Source organism: Dromiciops gliroides, chromosome 5 (assembly GCF_019393635.1).
Source record: "Dromiciops gliroides isolate mDroGli1 chromosome 5, mDroGli1.pri, whole genome shotgun sequence".
Taxonomy (NCBI): Eukaryota; Metazoa; Chordata; class Mammalia; order Microbiotheria; family Microbiotheriidae; genus Dromiciops; species Dromiciops gliroides.
The window spans coordinates 266,021,546-266,043,899 of record NC_057865.1 but is presented as its reverse complement, the minus strand read 5'-3'; positions in this window follow the sequence as shown (position 1 = coordinate 266,043,899).

Sequence of the window (22,354 nt, the reverse complement as noted above, 5' to 3'; positions counted from 1 at the left end):
TCTAGGGGTTGACCATCCAATCATATATCATAGTCTGAACAATGGACGTTCTTTATTCCCTTGGTTTTTCCTGTGTAGATAGCTAGAGTAAACCATTTTGAGTGTTTATGGCTGTTGTTTAAGAATCTCTGCAGTGTTCCTGGGCTTGATATAAAGGGGGTCATGCTATATATACATAGAGGATATATGTGTTGATATAGATGATTTCTAAACTTGATTTCTTCCCCCTCTAAGAAGTTAACAATGTGATAAGGGAAACAAAATTTTTACACATGAAATAACAGCAAACAATACAAGGTTGAATGTCACTAAATGTTAAATGTTTCTGGCATAGGCTACCAAGCTGTAGAACCCTAGGAATTGATCAAGGCTATCAAGGATGAGTAGAATCGACAATCTGAATGAGAAGAGACATGTAAGTAAATTCACAGAAGTGAGGATGACCATAGCATATTTGTGGGACATTGAAGGTATTGCTCTGACTAGAGTGGGTATAGTAATGTGAAATAATATTGCATAGGAAGGGAAGAGATTATAGAGACCTTTAAAGCTCAGCAAGTTGATTTAGGCTGGATACGGTGAGCCATTGAAGATATTAGAACAGGTCACCACAACACCTGAGTCCAAATCAGGTCTTAGACTAACTGGGTGACCCCTGGATAAGTTACTTAAACTCTTTCTACCTTGGTTTCTTCATCTTTAAAATAGAGACCTACCCAGATTTCAGAAAAACCTGGAAAGACTTACATGAATTAATGCTGAGTTCAGTAAGCAGAACCAGGAGAACATTGTACACAGTAACAATAACATTGTTCCACAATCAACTTTGATAGACTTAGCTCTTCTCAGCAATAATCAAATGATCAAAGACGATTCCAAAAGACTCATGGTGGAAAATGGTCTCCACATCCAGAGAAAGAACTATGGAGTCTGAATTCGATCAAAGCACACTATTTTTGCTGTTGTTGTCGTGTGTTTTTTTCTTTCACATGGTTTGTTTTCCCCTTGTTCTGATTCTTCTTTCACAACACAGTTAATGTGGAAATTTGTTTAACATGATCATACATATATAACCTATATTAGATTGTTTGCTGTCTTTTGGAGGGAATAGAGGAAGGAGGGAGGGAGAAAAATTTGTTTCTCAACATCTTATTAAAATGAATATAGAAAACTATCTTTACATGTAATTGGAAAAAATAAAATACTACTAAGTTTTTAAAAATGTAAAGAATCATACACAAAAAAAAGAAAAACCCTAAAAAAAAATGGAAACCTACCTTCCAGGGTTATTATGAGGAGAAAATAAGGTAATATTTGTAAAGTGTTTTGTGAACATTAAAGAAATCTATAAATGCTAGCTAGCTATTATTATAACTATTAACTGTCATGTCTCTCATCACTATCTATTAACTGTGATAACTAAAGAGACAATAAAGAAAAATGACTAAAAGAACTTCTCTCCTGACAGAACTAACTTCTGCCCTCATCTTTCAAAGAAACATGAAGAGAATTCTTGAAAAGAGACTTTAATGTAGTTAAAGAACCCTGAGAGATCTAAAGGTTGGAACTGTGCTTCCAGATTTGAGAAAGCAACATTTTAATGATGGCAAAGGAGACTTTGGCTGATATGTTGGAAATAGTTATGTGTGTCTTTCTTTTGTTTTGTAACCCTAAAGCATCTTAAAAAGGAGAGCTTTCAGAATAGCTGGGTTCAAGTCACAGGTCCATCATTTACTATTCATGTGACTCTAAGCAAAACTACTCCTTTTTTTAAATGGAGATGACACAAGGTTGTATTGGGATGGGACAGGAGGGGGTGTCTTCTTGGGACTCAGGAATTTCCATTTTGAAATATATCAAATACAATGGAAGTCAAGTGCAAGCTAATTGACTAAGAGGTGCATGTTTACAGGGAAGATTGACCTCATGGCCATCCAGGTAGCAATTGAACAAACCTTCAACTAAAACAAAGTACATAAAATGAAAGAAGGGAAAACTAGCTCTCTTCTAGGTAAAGGACATGACATGGGAAAATGTTTTTGGAAACATGATTCTGTCCAATAATGAACACTGTGAGAAAATGCGCATTCCACTTTTGAGTTCTTGATAAAGAAGAAAAGGGAAGTTGGTTGCAGTCTCACATGCACCTTAGATTTGGGGAGTATAATTTCAAAGAGTTTAGGGAAAGAGTAGTTAAAACCTATGGGGTTAATTAAATTCTACAGAGAAAGTCACCCCCAAAAGAATGGGAAGCTCTAAAGAATGAAAATCTGAAGATAGAAATGCAAAAATAAAAATCCAATAAAGAAGAAAAAGGGGAGTTGTTTAAAGACAAAAATAACAAATTCACAATGGATTCTTATTGACCAATTTAGATTTTAAAACATGTCTGGGATATCCACAATACTCTAGAAAGAGCAATGTCTTTTAAGTCAGAGTACCTGAGTTAAAATCCTGCCCCTGACCCTTATTATCTGGATGGCCTATGGTAAATCATTTAATTTTCCTGGGCCTCATTTTCCTCATTTATAAAATGAGGATTGGGGCAGCTAGGTGGTGCAGTGGATAGAGCACCAGCCCTGGATTCAGGAGGACCTGAGTTCAAATCCAGCCTCAGACACTTAACACTTACTAGCTGTGTGACCCTGGGCAAGTCACTTAACCCCAATTGCCTCACTAAAATAATAATAATAATAAATATAAAATGAGGATTTAACTCAGTAATTTCTGAGGTCCCTCCCAACCTTAGATCTAAGATTTGTGAATTTGAAAGCTCAGAATAAACTGAAGCTAACAAGAAATTTTAAGGACAATAAAGAGAGCCTTGAATTCAACATACAAGATTTTGAAGAGTAGTTTCCCATTCAGGAATGTCTTGGGCTAGTTGATCTCTGAGATTTCTTCCTTTTTATCAATCCTGTAAACTTCTGATAGTAAACTTCCAAGGGGAAAATGGACTCTCCTGTTCCTTTCAAACCATATGTAGGTGAAAACCAAGATTGGTCCTCATGTGAAGATAAGGAGCAGGGCCATGAACACATGCAGATGAACAGAATATTTTAGCAAAGAGAAAATTGTAGCATATGTGAAATTAAAGTAGTATTTTTCTTTTTTTTAGAGTGGAGCCAAGTGATGCATCTTAGGAAATCATACTCAGCTCATTTACAGGTCCCCTTGGGCTAATTCCTCACTAGAGGAAATAACACCAATATTAAGCCATGTGACAAAGAAGTAAATTAAAACCAGTGAAACACTCTAAATTTAATAGGACCAAAGGTGTTATTTACTGGACCATCATCTTGTGGTTTTGTGGGTTGTTTTTTTTTTAAGCAAATGCAACATTGGGATAAAAAATAAAATGCTGTTGGATTCTTTTTACATACACTTTCATTACATATTGAGCCTAAGAAACCTACATTCTGTGTAAGAATTACATAACACATTGCTTCGTGGTGCTTACTGAGCTACGTCAATATATCTAGGTTCTGTGAGTTTGTTGGTGTGGGAACTCCCTACACTGACGCACATTGCAACCCATCTATAGCTTAGCAGATAAGTCACAGAGAAGTTCAGTGAAAACCACTTTTCCCACAAACATTTACTCATGCATAGTGTGTTCTGCTCTTTAAGGATACCTGTCTTATGTAATGCTTAAATATTTTGACATATCTAGATAATTTTTTGAATCTCATAGGCTTAACTTAACAAGTGACTTGACCAAAATCACATAGCAAATGTCAAAAGTTGAGATTTAAACCCAAATCTTCCTGATTCCAAGTCCAACCCTCTCTATGGTGCCAATGTGTCACTCTAGAAGTATATGCAAGAAAAAAAATACATAACCCTTCTATAGCAATCTAGTATTCCAATTCTAGATGGGTCAAGAAAAAGAGTGAGGCTGCTCCTATATGCTGTCCTAACAACCAGTCAACTGAAAGAAAAACTCAGTCACATTAAAACATGCTAATTGGTTGATTTTGCCAGTGATTTTGCTTTCCTGCAGGCAAGTCCTTAGAGACAATGACTCAAGCGTGGGAAGAAATTGTAGCATAAGATACACAAAGAGACAGTAGCAAGGCTGGAGACTCTAACCCTTTGGTTCCCCTGACTAATGGCATAAATGTATCCTTTATTGGAACCTTTTGTTTTTACCTTCATTTCTGAGTCATGGAGGGGTTGGGATCCTGCATTAGTGGAGAGAGTAGTCAAACAGGTGAAATCACAGATCCTCGAAGGAAAAAGCAATCACTATTTGGTGACCCACCCTCCAATGAAAACTTAACTAGACTAGTCTTCAGCAACAGATGTAAGCAGTCTATAATTTTTTTCTCTGCCTTCTTTCCTGCCCCGTAAGCCATTCCTCATATTAAGGAATTAAAAAAACAAAAACGAAAACAAAAAGTTCAGCAAAAAAAATAAACAAATATTTCTTTTTTACCATTTGATAGCTAAGAGATTTGTCTCTAGTTCAGGACACTCTGGGGGCCAAGACAGTTGTCAAGAATATGAATTTCTCAAAGCACAGCTACTTATTAGAGCAGGGAGCTAATGGAGAAAGACTACTGAGATTGATGTGACTGTTGTCACTGTGGTTTTTCCTTCTTGACTTAGTTTTTCTTTTTTAAGAAGAAATTTAAGTTATTACTTGTTTCCCATTGAGCTGGGCATTTTTTTAATGTTAAAATGCCGATTTTAAAAATAAAATCCATCAGTTTATTCCACAGATGAAAACAGGAAATGATAGAGGGAGAAATGAAATTTGTAACCTCTGCAGTTTTCTTTCTATAAAAGAGAGTGAGAGCTTGAACCTGGCTCTGACGAATGAAAGATAAAGTGTGTGTATTTTTCCTTTCCTATATTGATTCTCCATATCACAAGGATAGTATATAATTATAAATAAATATAAATAAAAGGAATCTTGTAATGACTTGGGATGTTTAAAAAATGGTTTTCATTCCAAAAGTAAAGTGATTATAGAATTCTGGCTCTAAAAGAGGACTTGGTGGTTAGTTAATACAGCTCCCTAAGTTTACAAATAAGGAAACTGATGTTCGGAAACGTTAGGCGAATTGCCTAAGTTCACAAAGCTCGTTGGTGGCAAGCCCAGACTCAAATCCAAGTGTCTTGGGTCTTAGTCCATTTCTCTTTATGTTAGAACATACTACTTTATCTCACTGATTATTAAAATATGCAGTCCTCTGGGGGGAGGGGCAGCTAGGTGGTGCAGTGGATAAATCACCAGCCCTGGATTCAGGAGGACCTAAGTTCAAATTCAGCCTTAGACACTTGGCACTTACTAGCTGTGTGACACTGGGCAAGTCACTTAACCCTCATTGTCCTGCTCCCCCCCCCCAAAAAATGCAGTTCTCAAAGTTACATCACCCTGTGTCATGAAATATGGAATCTACCACATATTTTTGGCAATTACCAATGACAGAATTTGGGGGGGGGGGGTTTGACTATGCCTATTTGTTGCAAAAGCTATGTTTTTCCTTTTTTTTTCCCCAGTGGGGGAGGGCCATGGGAGGAAGGAAGGGGATGAGAATATAAAAGCAAAAAGGTATAAAAAGGAAAGAAGAAAGAAAAGGAGAGTCATTGAAACATTTTTTTAAATTACACAGAAGGCCAGAACAAAATTAAGGCACGGATGACACTTTGAAAGTTACAAGTTGAATGAATTATATTCCTATTATTATGATATTCTTAAAAGGAATCAATATGTATAGAGAAAATATGCATACTTCATCTTTCATGTATCTGACCCAGGTTCAATGTGTTATGTTCTATTTAAAAGAAAAGCAAGCTATTTATAAGAGTTTCATGCACAAGTCTCTTTTCCCATTATACAATATAGATGGAAATGGTGTTTTGTTTTGTTTTGGGTGTTTGCTAAGTTCAGAATTTTTAAAAATGTTTCAAAAAGAAAAAAAGAAATATGAATTCTTCATACACTATACACCTATATATACATATACATATACATACATACATATATATATATATACTGTATTGAATTCTCTATACATGAGGAAGAATTGTGCATTTGTCCAGTGTCTCATCCAAAAGAATGATTACCATTTTAAAGGTCTGAGCTCTGAATTCACATATATGTAACTATTTTTTAGCTTCTTACATGTTAACTCTTAATTCACCAAAAGCACATGCTAGTATTGATGTAAGAAAAGACACATTTGAACACAACCTATATTGACAGTGGATCCAACCCGCCTTTGGAACTGGTTGCATGTGTGTCTAATCAATAAATCAACCCACTGTCCTTCAGCTCATCCTCACAAAGGAAAGGAGTTTGAAAATGAGACATGGTATCAGGTTCTGATGGCAGGATGTAAAAGGAGTTAAGATAGCAACAAGGGATAACTGCCTCTTCCAGCCATAGCTATGCTCACCTTTCTTGGGAATTAAACAAACTGACTCAATGAACAAGGCAATACCATTGCATGTAGACATTATGCATGTTTTGCCAACAGTACATGACTATCTGGTATGTTATGTACCTCAGCGTTTCTTTTTTACTCCTAAGAAAAAATATTTTCTGCTTCATCTCCTAAGATACAATTTTAATTTTTAAAAAACAGTACAGGGGCAACAAGGTGGCAAAAAGCACCAGCCCTGGATTCAGGAGAACCGGAGTTCAAATCTGACCTCAGACAGTTGACACTAGCTGTGTGTCCTAGGCAAGTCACTTAACCTTCATTATCACTCAAAAAACAACAACAACAACAACAGTACAAATGAGAAGATCCTTAGATTTGGAGTTAAAGGGCCTGAGTTCAAATCCTGCCTGAACCACTGAATACCTTTGTGATTATCTCTCAAGACCTCAGTTATCTATAAAATGAGGAAGTTGTCTAAATGATCTCTAAGTTCTTCCCAGTTCTAAATCTATGATCCTATGAACTTTAAAATGGATTTAGATGAGGAAGTTGTCTAAATGATATCTAAAGTCCTTTCCAGTTCTAAATCTATGATCCTATGAACTTTAAAATGGATTTAGGAGCAGCTAGGTGGCACCGGCCCTGGATTCAGGAGGACCTGAGTTCAAATCTGGCCTCAGACCCTTGACACCTACTAGCTGTGTGACCCTGGGCAAGTCACTTAACCCCAATCGCCTCACCAAGAAAAAAAATGGATTTAGAATTATTTGATGCTTCCTTCCCAAATCTCACTCCTACTGACTTTTAGCAATACAGAGGACTCTAATATACAGTGGTCATGTTGTAAAGACCTAAGAGGCAACACAGTCCAGTGGAAAAATTATGAAAACTGACGTTGGTTTGAATTCCAGCTCTGCTACTTATTGCCTGTGTGACTTTGAACAATTCAAATAACCTCTCTGAGCTTCAATTTCCTCTTCCTAAAATGAGGAGACTAGAGTTGATTATCTCTATGACTCCTTCCAGCTCTAAATTTATCATCTTGCCAATCAGTTACTCCAACTCCAATTGTAGGCAACTCAGTCTTTATGGGTAATTTTATTTTTCTTCAAGGCCTGTGCCTTTGATAGGGATGATGGCTACGCCATTCTTCTTTTCCTTTAACTCTTTAATCCATTCTATTGGGGGGGGAGGGGGAGAGGGAGGGAGTGGGGAGGTAATTCATGGTTATACGATTAAAGCTTAAAACTGCACTAAGACTTCTGGAACTTCCAGTATTTGGTGGTCAGAACACTTATTCAAGTTATTGCGAAGATATTTATTTTTAATTAAAGACTGAATTTGGTTGATAAACCATAGTTAGTGAAACATAGAATTTATAAAATATTAGGTCTAAAAGAGACATAAAAAGGTCATAGGCCTTGGTAACAAGTATGACTATTATTGAACTTGTCAGTGGATTGCCTCCCTTACTAGGAAAGGGGGTTAAGACAAATACCAGTACTTCTAAGAGACAAGAAAACACTTGAAAGAACAGATACAGAGCAAAGAAAGCATCCACTAGGAGAAGGACATATATACAGTGACTGCCAAAATATAAACAAAAACAACTCTAAAAAATATCCAAATTCAGCTTGTATTCAGTGTTTAATTTTGGTTCCAAGTAAGTGGTAATAAGACATACTTCCCGCTTGGCAGAATGGTTGCAGACTGCAGATAGAGATTTTTGCATACATCGTCAGTTATATTTGAAGTCTCTGTGTTAGCTGGTTTTACGAGGCTCTTTTTCTTTGTTATAAGGGTTATGGGGAGCCAGGGGTAGGGGAGATAGTTACTAGTATATGACAATGGTATAAAAAACAAGAGTAATCAATAAAATGTTTTATTTTGTTTTTAAGGTTGGTGGGAGGAGGGGGGTGTCATTAATTGAGGAAGTTTAACCTGAGTCATTTCCTTGGAGAGAATTCATTTCATTTCTAAGAAAAGGAAAATGAGGGGCAGCTAGGTGGCACAGTGGATACAGCACTGGCCCTGGAGTCAGGAGGACCTGAGTTCAAATCCAGCCTTAGACACTTAACACTTACTCGCTGTATGACCCTGGGCAAGTCACTTAATCCCAATTGCTTCACCAAAAAAAAAAAAAAGAAAAAGAAAGGAAAAGAAAATGAATCAGATCCTTGTGAGGTTCTTACAACTCTAAGATTCCAAGATTCTATTCTTAAACCATCCTGGACAAAGAACTAGTTTCAAAGACATAGAAGGAAAGAGATTTTTTGACTCCCTTTAAGTAACTCATTCCAATAGTTAAGTCTTTTTTCATTAGAAGATTCTTCCTGATGTCTAAACTAAAATCTCTCCTACTGCAATTGTCAATCATTTCCTTTTCTGTCTTTGGTATAGATGGAAAAGAGTCACCATTGCCACCTGCTTCTAATAAGTCTAATTAGGTCATCTCTTGGTCCAAATATTTCATTCCATTCCAATAACTTTTCATTTGGGCACATTTTCCATGCATATGCCCATTTTATTAGAAACTTCTTCAATTTCTGAGCTCCTATTTGCTCATCATCATACAATGGGTATAATGATAAACACCTCCTACCTCCCAAGTTTATTGAGAGACTCAGATAAGATAAAATATATATAGAAGTTTGTATAAAGCACTATGTAAATGGAAGCTATTGTTATTCTATTACTATTACTATTACATCCATTTCCTCATCTCTAAAATGAGGGGTTTGGATGAAGTAGCCCTTAGGGCCCCTTCCAATACTAGCTAGATGATCCTGTGAACTTTCTTGAAATTTTCAGAAAGTTTTCAATGGGGTCTTGGACATGAATGCCCAATAAAATGAAATTTCTATATGAGTGTTTGCATGTAGGGAAAGGTCCCATTTTTTTTTTCTGGGTCTGACATGTAATAGTCACCATATTATGCTAGCTTTTCAATTAATCAAAAACAGAGATGTTAAATATGTAGCCATGAGCCACATATACTGAGTGGAACCCAATCGAAATTAAAATATAACTGGGAAATATTTAACAAAATAAGTAAAAATACAAAAGAATGTAGCATTACATTTTAACACTATCGATATACAGGCCAGAGGGATCTTTAGGTACAGTTTAGTGGCCCCTGCTTCTATTTGAGTCTGATTCCATTGGTCTAAAGTATCCCTGCCTTAAAAACAAAACAGCCTTGGGGCTTTTAACCCCAAGGAAGGATCAAGATTCCAAAGAGTCCAGTTTATACAGGATGATAGGTTTCTTCATATGGGACTCTAATGTAAAGTAGTAATGACTTGTTTCAAGTGTAAAATATCCTCAGTGAAGCTATTTGTGGGTACTAAGTACCTTTTAACATTTCCCAAATAATATTTAAAATACTAAAACTCATTCTGATGATTAGATTTGCATTTAGAAGGCTACATAGGGGGCAGCTAGGTGGCAAAGTGAATAAAGCACTGGCCTTGGATTCAGGAGGACCTGAGTTCAAATTCAGCCTCAGGCACTTGACACTAGCTATGTGACCCTGGGCAAGTCACTTAACCCTCATTGCCCTGAAAAAAAAAAAAAGAAGGCTACATAGTTTGATTAAGAAATGTTCATAGAACTGTAAGGGGCCTCATAGTCCATCTAGTCCAATCCCCTCATTTTACAGATGAGGAAACTGAGGCCCAGGTGACGTCCAAAATCACAGAGGCAGTAAATGCCAGACATGGTATTTGAATGCAGAGGTCTCTAGAGCTGTCCATAGCAATTCCATTATTACTTGGAGCCGCTTTCTCGGGTACATTTTCTTCAGGAGATCATTGACATGTATGGATTTCCTGATATTGCTCTTTGGATATAACCATCTGCTAAGTGTAAATTTTTCCCTGATGTTTAATAAAAATAGAAAGAAGAATGAATGGAGCTGCTTAACAGATTTCTCATTAAGAATGGAGAGTTAAACAAAATTCCACCAAAAGAAAAAAGGAAAAATAAAAAAGCTTGGGTTTACTATTTTGGGAAACCCATGGAGGAGGTGTAAAAATATTCATAATTTGCTTTCCACCTGATATTTCAGAAAGAACGAAGGCTTAAAGCATTTTCAGTGGTTTCTGTAAGAAAGATAAAGCAAAAAAATGAAAATTCTTCCAGACTAAATGTCTTTCATGAAATTTTCCATTTAAGTATTGGACCACTCACCTTCCTCTTGATTGCAAGGAATGGGTGTGAGACCTTGTACAAACTTTTCCACTTGGGGGTCATTGTCATTTCACAACTCACCCTCCTAGTTTATGAATATAGTTCTTATTTGCATTTTCTGACCTTTGGATTCTTTTCTTCTTTACATTTACTGAACAAATTACCCCCTTTCTGTTTAATGCATACCAAGTTAGCCTTCTGGAGACAGACATTTGTCAGTGCTACATGAAGGTCTTGATGTGTAGATAGTAATGTTAGAATACACATAAAATGCTTCTGCGACCTTAGGCAAGTTGCTTGATTTCTCAATGCCTTCAGGAGATCGAGATTGAAAGTCTTCTTGGTCCCCAAAGGCAAATCTCCTCCAACAGCCCTATCACAATATCTGAACTTTCCTTTGAATTAAGGCTTTAGAACAAGAGTTGTTGACCTTTTTTGTGCCTTGGATCTTTTTGGTGGTCTAGTGAAGCTTATGAACACCTTCTCGCAGTAATGTTTTTAAATGCATAACAAAATAATATGGAAACCAAATATATTGAAATATGTAATAATATATAATAACATGTAATAGAAAACCAAATATATTGAAATATAACTATCAAAATATGTTTTGAAAACAAGTCCATGGACCCTAGATTAAGATGACGTGCTTTAAAATCTCCTATTTAAAGGAATCTATAATCTGGGAGATATTACATTTAATTCAATTCAACAAATATTTATTCCGGTCTAGGGTGAACAAGGGATTTTCCTGGCCCCCACAGACATAAAGGCAAAAAAGAACCAGCCACTGAGTAGTAGATAAGACACTGGGCTTGGAATCAGAAAGACTTGGAGTTCAAATCCCGCCTCAGACACTGACCAGGTCAGATCACTTACCACCCTGTGCCTTGGTTTCCTGATCTTTAAAATAAGGAGATTGAACTTAATGGCCTTCTCAGGTTCCTTCCAGCCCTAAATCTACAATCTGGTGGTTTTATGATGCCAAGGAGTTTACCTTCAATCTTGGATAAACAACCTACACTAGGTAGAGCGCAAAGAAAGAAAGAAAGATTTGACATTGTGGTCTAAGAAAATGTGAGGGGAGAAAGAACACTAATAATTTGAGAGTATCAAGAAGCCTTCCTTGGAAGAAACTACCAGAGGCTAAAGAAAGGTGAGGATTCCAAAAGGGAAGGAATACAATCCACACATATGAGAAGGCATAGAGGCAAAGGATAGAGTTGAGTTCATGGCACAGCTAGGAGTCCAGTATGACTGAAATGTAGAGTACATAAAAGAGGAGGAGGAAAGTGTAACATGACTTAATACTGGAAAGGTAGATTGGAGTCAGATTGTGGATTGTCTTAGTACCGGATGGAAGAGGAGCTAGATGACACAATGTTGAACCTAGAGTTAGGAAGACTTGGCTCAAATCCAGCCTCAGACACTAGCTGTGTGACCCTGTTTGCCTCAGTTTCTTCAAATGTAAAATGAGCTAGAGAAGGAAATAACAAACCACTCCAATATCTGTGCCAAAGAAACCTTTTCAAATGGGGTCACAAAGAATCAGATATGACTGACACAACCAAGCAACAACAAAGCACCTACCTCCTAGAACTATTGTGAGAATCAAATGAGATTATTCTTGTAAAGCACTTTGCAAACCTTAAAGCACTATATAAAATGATAGGTATTATTTATTAATATGCCAAAAGCAATAGAGAGCCACTAAAAGGCTTTTGAGCTAAGGAGTGATATGGCCAGATCCAACCCATAGGGAGATTATTTTGGCAGCTATGCCAAGTGTGGATCAGAGAGGGAGGCAAGCAGACAATTTTGGAAGAGGAGTGGTAGCCTCCAGAGATGTGGTTCTCAGAGTGAATAGAATCAGTTGAATTTATCAAATAATTGGCTATGGAGGGGATTAGGGTGGATGGTGAGAAAGAGAGTAGATACAAAGGCAAGTCTGAGGATATATATCTGGATGACTGGGAGGGAGGTAGCATCAACAGAAACAAGGAAGTTTGGAAGAGGAAGGAAGATGCTGACTTTAGCATTATATAGGTTGAATCTAAAGTTGGATCTGACATATTGGAATTCAAGAGAGGGTTACATTTGGTGGTCATCTGGGTAGCTAATACCGTGGTCCAACCAAGTTGGCCTCCTTACTGTCCCTGACACATGACTTGGAATGTTGCAAATATAGTAACTAAAATTACCATAACTTCTGATAGAGATTCCACAAATAAGCATATACCCAAGGGTGCACTGGAGCCAACTCCCTGGGCCTCAGTTCCTCATCTATAAGATAAGGGGATTGGACTAGTCCCCCTCAGGTCCCTTCCAGCTCTAAAGCCAGGATTTTATAATAGTACAGTCCTAGATAAGGGCACAGAAGTTGGTAGAACTGACCCAGTGCTTTTTCACTTGTGGATATTGATGTGTACATCTAGGGCTGTGCTCAGGCTAGCCCATACCAGCTCTCAAGAGCCAATTACTAAATTTTCAATATGATCATTCATACCTCAGAAATCAGCAAATGTTGCAAATCAAGGCTTTATCTATTGTTTGACTGTCTAGACTAAGAAAATAATGGAAAAATTATAATAATGCAGATTATATTTAAAACTGTTTCAAAAGTACATCTTCTCCCCAGAAATCCAGTTGTTAAATATTTGCCAATACAACTCTGCATATATGCCAAGAAAATACCAATAAGAAAAGTACCTATATATGTCAAAATATTTATAGCAGCACATTTTGTATCAACAAAGAACTGAAAGAAAAGTAGATGTTCAATAACTGGGGGATAGCTAAACATATTATGGTACCTGAATGTAATGGAATATGACTGTATTATAAGAAATGATGAATATGAGGAATAAAGAAACATTAAAAGAATTCCATCAACTGATGCAAAGTTAAGCAAGCATAGCCAAAAAAAACCATACACAATTAGATAATAAATTGAAAGAACAATGACAAGATAACTGAAAGTGAATTAAAACAAGCAAGCATGCCATCAAAGAGAACTGAGAAGGCACATCTTTCAATGTTCTTGAGGAGGTGGGAGGTCCAGAGCTATGGAACATTGAATATATTTACAGACTTTTTTCAATTTATTGGTTAATTTTGCAGATGTTTTTCTCTCCTTTTTTTAAAAAAATTCTTTATGGGGGCAGCTAGGTGGTGCAGTGGATAAAGCACTGGCCCTGGATTCAGGAGGACTTGAGTTCAAATCCAGCCTCAGACACTTGACACTTACTAGCTGGGTAACCCTGGGCAAGTCACTTAACACCCATTGCCCTGCCTAAATAAATAAATGAATAAATAAAAAATAAATAAAAATTCTTTATTATGCAGAATGGCTCTCTGGTTAAAGGAGAGAGAAGGATATGGGGGAAATATAGGTAAAGTAAAATAAGAAGGTAGCAATACAAATGATTTTTTTAAAAAAGAAAGTTAGTCAAGAATGAATAAAAGTTTTGTCATGTCACCACAAGGGCCAAACTGAAATCAGATAATATGAATCTGTGGTAAAATAAGTCAGCACATTTAAGTGACTTCCTGTAGCAATATTCAGTTCTTCAGTGGGAGTGTATAAGGTAGATGGTAGGAATGACCTCACTGCTGATGACCGACTTCGTGGGGCAATGTTTAGAGTTGGAAAGGACCTTAAAGACCAATAAGTACAACTCTTTCATTTAAAAGATGATGCACAGAATGGTTAAATGATTTGTCCAGGATCATGCAGATAGTATCTAAAGTAGAATTTGAACTCAGGTCTTCCTGACTCCAAGTCCAGTGCCCTATCTGCCGTGCTACATCCCCTCATTTAGTTGAAATAAAGATTCCTCCTCCTCTCTATCTTACTCATCTGCTGGATGGCATGAATGGAGATGATTAGTGCCTGACCTGGGAAGGAGGCAGGATAATGTACTAGAAAGATCACTGGCTACGTCATTTCTGAGCATCTGTTTCATTTCTTTCAACCCCAGTTCAAGGATCCTATGTTTGACCTTTGACAAGTTGTTCATCCCTTTTGTGCTTCAGGCATCAAAGGGCCTGGGTTTAAATCTTGTGTCTGGTGCTTATGTCTACCTCTGTGGAAGAACAGTGGAAAGACAGGGGGTACAAGGACTCAAGAATTGAAGACAGTTCCAGGTTCAACTAGTTAATGATAGGAATGGCAAACCAGCCCAGTATCTTTGCCCAGAAAACCCCAAAAAGGGGATCATAAAGAGTTGGACATGACTGAAAAATGACTGTACAACTGAACAAGACTATAAAATGGAGTAAGTGAGGCCAGAATAGAAAGTGATAGACTCATATGGATAAATAGAAGGAGTAAATGGAAAGGAGCCCTAGATTTGGAAATAGAGGACCTAAGTTCAAATCTTTGCTCTGCCATAATGACCTGTCAGACCCTTGGGTAAGTAAAGAGGAAGGGATGTTGATGTCGACTGAAATATTTACTATTAGATACAGTTACTGCATCGCTTGGATTTGCTTAAATGTTTTCTTTGTTAACATGAAAAAATGAAGGACTTACCCATGTTGAGGGGACATGAATGTGGCATAAAAACAAAAGTAGAAATTTAAAAGTTTTACAATAAAATAATCATTTTCACCACTGTGATGTGATTTGGTGTTCACCATGTCTATTTTCTTCCAGCTCTCTTCTTAAAGAAAGCATTCATGATTTAAAAAAAGAAAGAAAGGAAGAAAGAAAGAGAGAGAGAGAAAGAAAGAAAGAAAAAGAAAGAAAGAAAGAAAGGAAGGAAGGAAGGAAGGAAGGAAGGAAGGAAGGAAGGAAGGAAGGAAGGAAGGAAGGAAGGAAGGAAGGAAGGAAGGAAGGAAGGAAGGAAGGAAGGAAGGAAGGAAGAAAAAGAAAGAAGGAAAAAGAAAGAAAGCACGAGGTTTCGGTGTTTGGCCTCATTAATTTCTCATTCCAAGGCCATGTTTTTCAATATTGCTCACCATCTTCTCCTGTACCTGCTTTTGCATTGAATTTACCAAGTACTCAAGTGTCCATTGGTTCAACCAAAAAGATCTTAGTGAGTTCCTTATAGCATTTCTCCACCATCTCATTATCTGCAACAAATGTTGGCCCATCCAGTGAGTTATTTTCATGATGGTCTTTTATCAAGTATATATCATCTCTACAATACCAACTGACCAAATATCCCATGAGGGGTGGGAGGCAGAGAAAGTTTCATAGAAGAGGCTACATTTGAGTTGGGGTCAAGGAGGAAAGAATATATGTGTGTGTGTGTGTGTGTCTGTCTGTCTGTCTGTGGAGAGAGAGAGAGAGAGAGACAGAGAGAGAGACAGAGGAGACAGAGAGAGAGACAGAGACAGAGAGAAAGATTGATTTAAGAGACAGTCACTATGGACCAATCATTATGTCAATAAAAGAGGATTCAAAGAAAGAGAAAAATAGTCCCTGCCTTCAAGGCACTTACTTTCTGAAGGGAGAGACAACAAACACAGGTGCAGGGGGGAGACAGACAGAACATCCAATGGGCTATTTTGGCAAGGTAGGCTGAAACAAGATTGGAAAATATTTAAAATTCCAAACAGAGGAGTCATTAGCCTCCCCTTAGAGGTACTCCTAAAATTCATCAGGTGACTGACTAGGTTCAGGGTGAGCCCAGAACTAGCATTACATATGCCAATATCTTCATTCATAATAAACCTAGGATCAAAAAGGGGAGATGATTTATCCATGATTAGTCAGCCTTTCCCAATCCCTTCCCACCTTAGTTCTAGAGCTTTCCTTCTGCTGATAATCTACAATTTGCCCTAGATACATCCTGTTCTTACATAGTTGTCTGCATGTTGTCTCCCATCATTAGACTGTCTTTTGCCTTTTTGTGAATCTCCAACACTTAGCAAAGTACCTGTGGGGCCATTGCCAGTCGTCCTGACCTATGTCTTGACACTAGACTCCAATGACTCTGGAGGAAAGAGTGAGGCTGATGATCTTGAACAGCCCAGCCTCACTCAAATGCAATTCACTTGTGAGTCATCACCTTCCTGATATCAGTAGTCCTCTTTGAGAATGAAGGATGAACCAGAAGAAGAGCACAGTACATGTGCATGGTAGGCACATAATAAAGAGCTTTTGGCAGACTGAGAGGTAAGTAGCTGCCGTTTAGGTTTTTTTCCCTCCCAATCTGGAGCAGGTCAGGGGTGCGTTCTTTGATCTCAACCATCAGTGTTTTGGAGGGGTCAGACAAAGCATAAAATGATGTCTGAAGTTCCTTCCAGCTCTAGCCTTCATTCTATTCTACCCTTAATCTTGTTAGAAGAAAAGGAAACCTTCCTGTTATGCAGCTTTCTGCACAAAAAGAGACCGTTATTCTTAGCTCGCCTCCCTTTTACATGCTCCATGCTTTGGTCCTGAAGAACTGAAGTCCAGCCCTTTGTCCATAGAATACATTTTTGTGCTCCTACCCCCACCTGGGCAGCATTAGAGAAAACAAAATGGAAAAATGAAAGACCTCTTCTGAAGGCTTAGTTGTTGCTTAATAGGGACCCTCTCCAACAAAGCAGCTCAGCTTTTTTTAATGGGTCATTTTAAAACAGTTTAACAGGTAGGAGTTATTTCTGTCCAGATTTGCATCTTGGAGAAGAAATAATTCACAGTAAAGCTCTTCACTGGCTGGTGGCTCCCCCAGAAAATTATAAAGTCTCTAAATAGTCCCTCAGTGAGCTTTCTCCAGCACGGAAATAGTTATGGTTTTGCAATAGAAACTTTTAAAATGTGCTCCCCGATAAGGAGGGCTTGACCACCAAGAGGAGCAAAGCCTGCTTTAGGGGGACTACAAAAAAGGCTTTCATTCCTAGCTATGCACACCTCCAGGCAATCTGCTCTGCAGTTAAGCAGTGGTAAATTCCAGGCATAGTTCACATGCAAACCAACCCAACCTTTGAATGTAACTCTCCCAGAGCCTCCTTGGAAATTCAGCTTCAAATGAGTCAATTCAATTCAATTTTCCATTTGCCCTATGTCTGATCAACTGTTGGTTTAACCTGTTTAGAGAGATGGGAAACCTCAGGGAGCAGGCACCAATTTCCAGTTGGATGTGAACTGAATTGCTCTCTCCACCAACTACTTGGCAACTCTTGCAATTCAGGAGAAATTCTGCTGGTAGACTTAGAAGACATTTTCCTCCCTCAAAAGTCTCCTAGTACTTTGTTCATAGTTTCAAAGAGACCACAGATTTAGAACTAGAAGGGTCCAACACTCTTGTTTTATAGATGAGCAGACTAAGGCAAGTCAGGAATCCCCAAGAGCAAATATAAAATCATTTGTTTTGCGTTTGAATCTTCACAACCTGGTCCTTTTCAGTCTTCTTGTAATTTTATTCTCCTGTATATTCTACAAAGAAGAAGTCACGTTGGCCTACTTGCCATCCTTCACACAGAATTGCAGAATCTCAGAACTTAAAAGTCAGAAGGGACCTCTGCTGCCATGTAGCCCAATCCATGCCCGAAAGGAAAGCTGCATGATATTCTACCTCCTGTTCTCATGACTCTGCATCCCTAGAATGTTCTCTTTCATCTCTGCTGCTCAGGACCTCTGGCTGCCTTCAAAATTTTCTGGTTGCTCAAATGTTTTTCTAGGAGACCTTTCCCAGGCTCTACATCTTTTACAACCTGCCCTTTTAAAGTTGGTCTACTCTTTTTTTTTCTATTTTCTCTCTCTCTCTTTTTTTTTTTTTGGCAGGCAATGAGGGTTAAGTGACTTGCCCAAGGTCACACAGCTAGTGTCAAGTGTCTAAGGCTAGATTTGAATTCAAGTCCTCCTGAATCTAGGACCAGTGTTTTATCCACTGTGCCACCTAGCTGCCCCCCATCTACTCTTTTTTGTGGGGGAGGGGGCAATTAGGGTTAAGTGACTTGCCCAAGGTCACACAGCTAATGAGTGTCAAATGTCTGAGGTCAGATTTGAACTCAGGTCTTCCTGAATCCAGGGATGTTGCTTTATCCACTGTGCCACCCAGCTGCCCCTCATCTACTCCTTATATAACCAGCACGTACCTACTTATAAACATGTTGTTTCCCCCTTTAGAGCATTAGCTCCTTGAGGTCAACAACTGTTTTTGCCTCTCTTTGCTTCCCCAACCATTAGCATGATGATTGGCACATGGTAAATGTTGAATAAATGTTTATTGACTGATGAATTGATTGATGGCAATAGCTTGCCATAGTAGATACTTCATAAATTCTGGATGAATTAATTTATAACATCTACTTTGAGCCAGGCACTGTGCTGAGTACAGAGGATGCAAAGATTAAAGAAAAGCAGGCCCTGTCCCCAAAAATCTTACATTCTAACTTGAGAGACTATCTATCTACCTACCTCTCTCCCTACCTACCTATGTATCTCTTTCTCATCTATTTACCTACCTCTCTCTCTCCCTCCCTCCCTCCCTATATATCTCTCTCCATCATCTATTATCTATCATCTATCTATATCTATCATCCATCCACCTATCTATCATCTATCATCTATTTATATCTATCTTTCTTTCTATTGTATAATATATAGCATATATTATATATTAATTATATACATACTATATATACTATACGTAAACTAAAGTATATATACTATATAATTACATATGCTATAGAATTCTATGATGTATGATATATGATATATGATGTATAGTATATATAATAATATCATACATATGTATAAAAGACAGCTATAAAGCAGATTCAACCTGACCTCAGAGGGAAAGACACTATAGTGCTTTATGTTCTACTTTTTTACCATCACTCTGTAAGGCAGGTCATTCAAGGATTATTAATCACATTAAACAAAGGAAGAAACTGAGGCTCTGGGAGAGTAAATGACCTTCCCCTGGTCCCACAGTTAGTGAGGAATGGCAGTGATCATAACTTTCTGAGATGGCCTGGACCTTAAAGTTCAGCAATACCAAGAGTCTTCAGATCCCCAAAGGGTCCATGGATAGATTTCAGGAGCTCTGTGAACTTTGGGGAAAGACATTACATCTATATTTTGATATAATTGTTTTCCTCTGTAATCCGGTGTATTTTATTTTATGTATTTAAAAATATTCTGGGAATGGGTCCATAGGCTTCACCAGTCTGCCAAAGGGGTCCGTGGCAATAAAAGGTTTAACTCCAGTCCAGAAAAAGAGATGTAGATGCAGAAAGATAGAGTCCGAGACAGATATATTGGCTACCAGCCAGGAAAAAAAAAAGGTGTAGGCATCCATTGGTCATTGTTTTATTTCTTTCAGAAACTCCAGAGTTTCTCAAAGGCTAGAAATCACACAAAGAAATCCCTGTGGGCACTCAGTAGTCTTGAATACATTTTTTTCTTATTGATCAGCTGATCTGAAAAGGCTGAAATGATTATGAAAGATGACAGCATGAGCTTTTGTATAAACTCAAAATCAACTTCTCTAGCCAACAGGTTAAATATAATACTTCCAAGTCTCACTTCTTTCTCCCAAGAATGAACTAGTGCTTCGCCTGAGTCAGGAAACCTGGGTTCCCATCTTTGCTTTGGTCTCTCTGTAATATGAGATAGAGAGAGACAGAGAGACAGAGACACAGGATGGGGGGAGACACATAGAGACAGAGGGACAAAGACAGAGAGAGTTAAGGGAAAAAAGAGAAAGGGAGGGATAAAAGAGGGAAGAAGACATCTAGTTTCAAAAGACAAACAGAAGACTAAAAGGAAGACAATAAGAATGAAGCAGGCTATTAGATCTATACACATGGAACATATGGCTTTGACACAAACAGCATGAGCTTATTTGACTGGCATTATGTTGTCTATAACCTTCCTTCCCAGATGACTACCGTCTGGTGAACATTTCCTGTGTCTTTAAGACTATCTAAGCATGATATCTACATCTCTCTCCTACATGTGATAATAATATAGAGACCCACAACAGAAAAGATCTTCAAGATTGACTTATTTTTCTCTTGGAAGGAATATCATAAGGCACCTGACTGCCATTCCCAGTTTTCCTTCTCATCTGCAGCATTTTGTCAGTTTCTTATACATTTTGATGGCTGTGTGCATCCCACAAGCTCTGATTTCATTGGCAGAAAAGTTATCACAATGTAAAATGTTCCATGACAGAGCAGTTGCCCCTGAAAAAATTGCAGTAAACCTTTTGCTAAGTATCTTTCTTAACAAGATCTGAAATTCCAAAGATGCGGGTTCCAGATGTTGGAAGGGGAACACAACAGATTTCAGTTGCTAATCCTTTCTATTGGTTTTGGAATTTCTATGGCCTTAAACAGACTGAATGCTTTCAAAATCAAACTACAGATAATCAAGGCATCTGAGTCATGATGCTGATTAATATATGGATGTTAAAATGAAATATTAAGTGCTCTTAATGTAAAAGTACAAGGAACTGTTTCTAATCCCATTGCATAAAATATCACTTGACTGGAAGGCCATTATTTAAAATGCATTAAAAATTGCATGCACACTGATATCTGGGGTCAGGAAAGCAAATTTAAATAAATGTCAGCTTTTTTTTTTCCTCTTGCCTTCAGACAAAAATAAAACATTAAGTTTCCATTAAATTTCTTTGATGCTTTTTTTTGGGGGGGGGGCAGGAAGGAAGGTTAAAAATTATACCCGACTATTTAATCCCACTGTTAGCAACTGTCAGGAAGACCTGGCTTTGTATCCCACCTCAGACACTTACTAGTTGTGAGACCCACATAAAGTCACTTAATTTCTACTCTCTGTGAGCCTCAGTTTCCTCACCTACAAAATTATGACAACAGGACTTAATGTAACAGTGCAGGATGTAAAAATGATATCCTGAAATCAAAGCACTTTGCAGAATTTAAAGGCCTATGCAAGCATGAGCTATCTATCGATTCGATTATTTCTCTAGTCAGCAAGCAATAAAAGCACAGTGGGATGTATTCTTTATACCTTCCAGTCGATCATGTAAAGTGGTTTTCTACTCTAGAGTTTGAGGATACCTGCTCATTTCCTTTTCACATCTTCATGAAGGATACTGTCCATGCTTGATTATATTACTTTCATAAATATTTTGTAGACATGCCATCTCTGAACTATGTTACATGTTTTCCAGTCTCTATATTGGTCTGGTACTCAAGGTCCATCCCCTGTGACTCTAGACTCTGATTGGTGAGCAATTCTCCTATTTGGCCAGGTCTCAAGTTCACCACACTTACTTCCAAGCCATTTCCACTGCCTTAGTGTTTATCTCCTCCCCAGTTCCTTCCAACTCTAGTTATGAGAACAAAATAATTCCCGGTAAAACAATGTCAATCAATTACCATATTATTTCAATCACCATTCCAACTACTCTGTCCCTATCACTTCTCATTAGCTAACATTTCCCAATATGTGTTGTCTTCATGTATTAGAATATAAATTCCTTAAGGACAGAGAAGCCTGACTCACTTTGCTTAGTACAGTGATTAGCACATAGTAAGTACTTAATAAATTCTTTTCTCTCATTTTCTTTTATTCATTCATTGTAAAGATAGAAAAGCAGGCACATGGGCTGTAGTTACTAAAATTTTCCCAGTTAGCTTTGAATCATCACATCATCATCATCATCTCTTGGAGGCAGAACTGAAATGGCAGAATGAAACCAGGAAGCTGCCTGAGCTCTCCCAAATTTCCCTCAGAAACAATGTTAGATTAAGCCTCTCAACAGATTCTGGAGCTGTAAAACCTACAAAAAACAAACAAAACAAAACAAAACAAAAAATGGAGTGAAACAAGCTTCTGATTT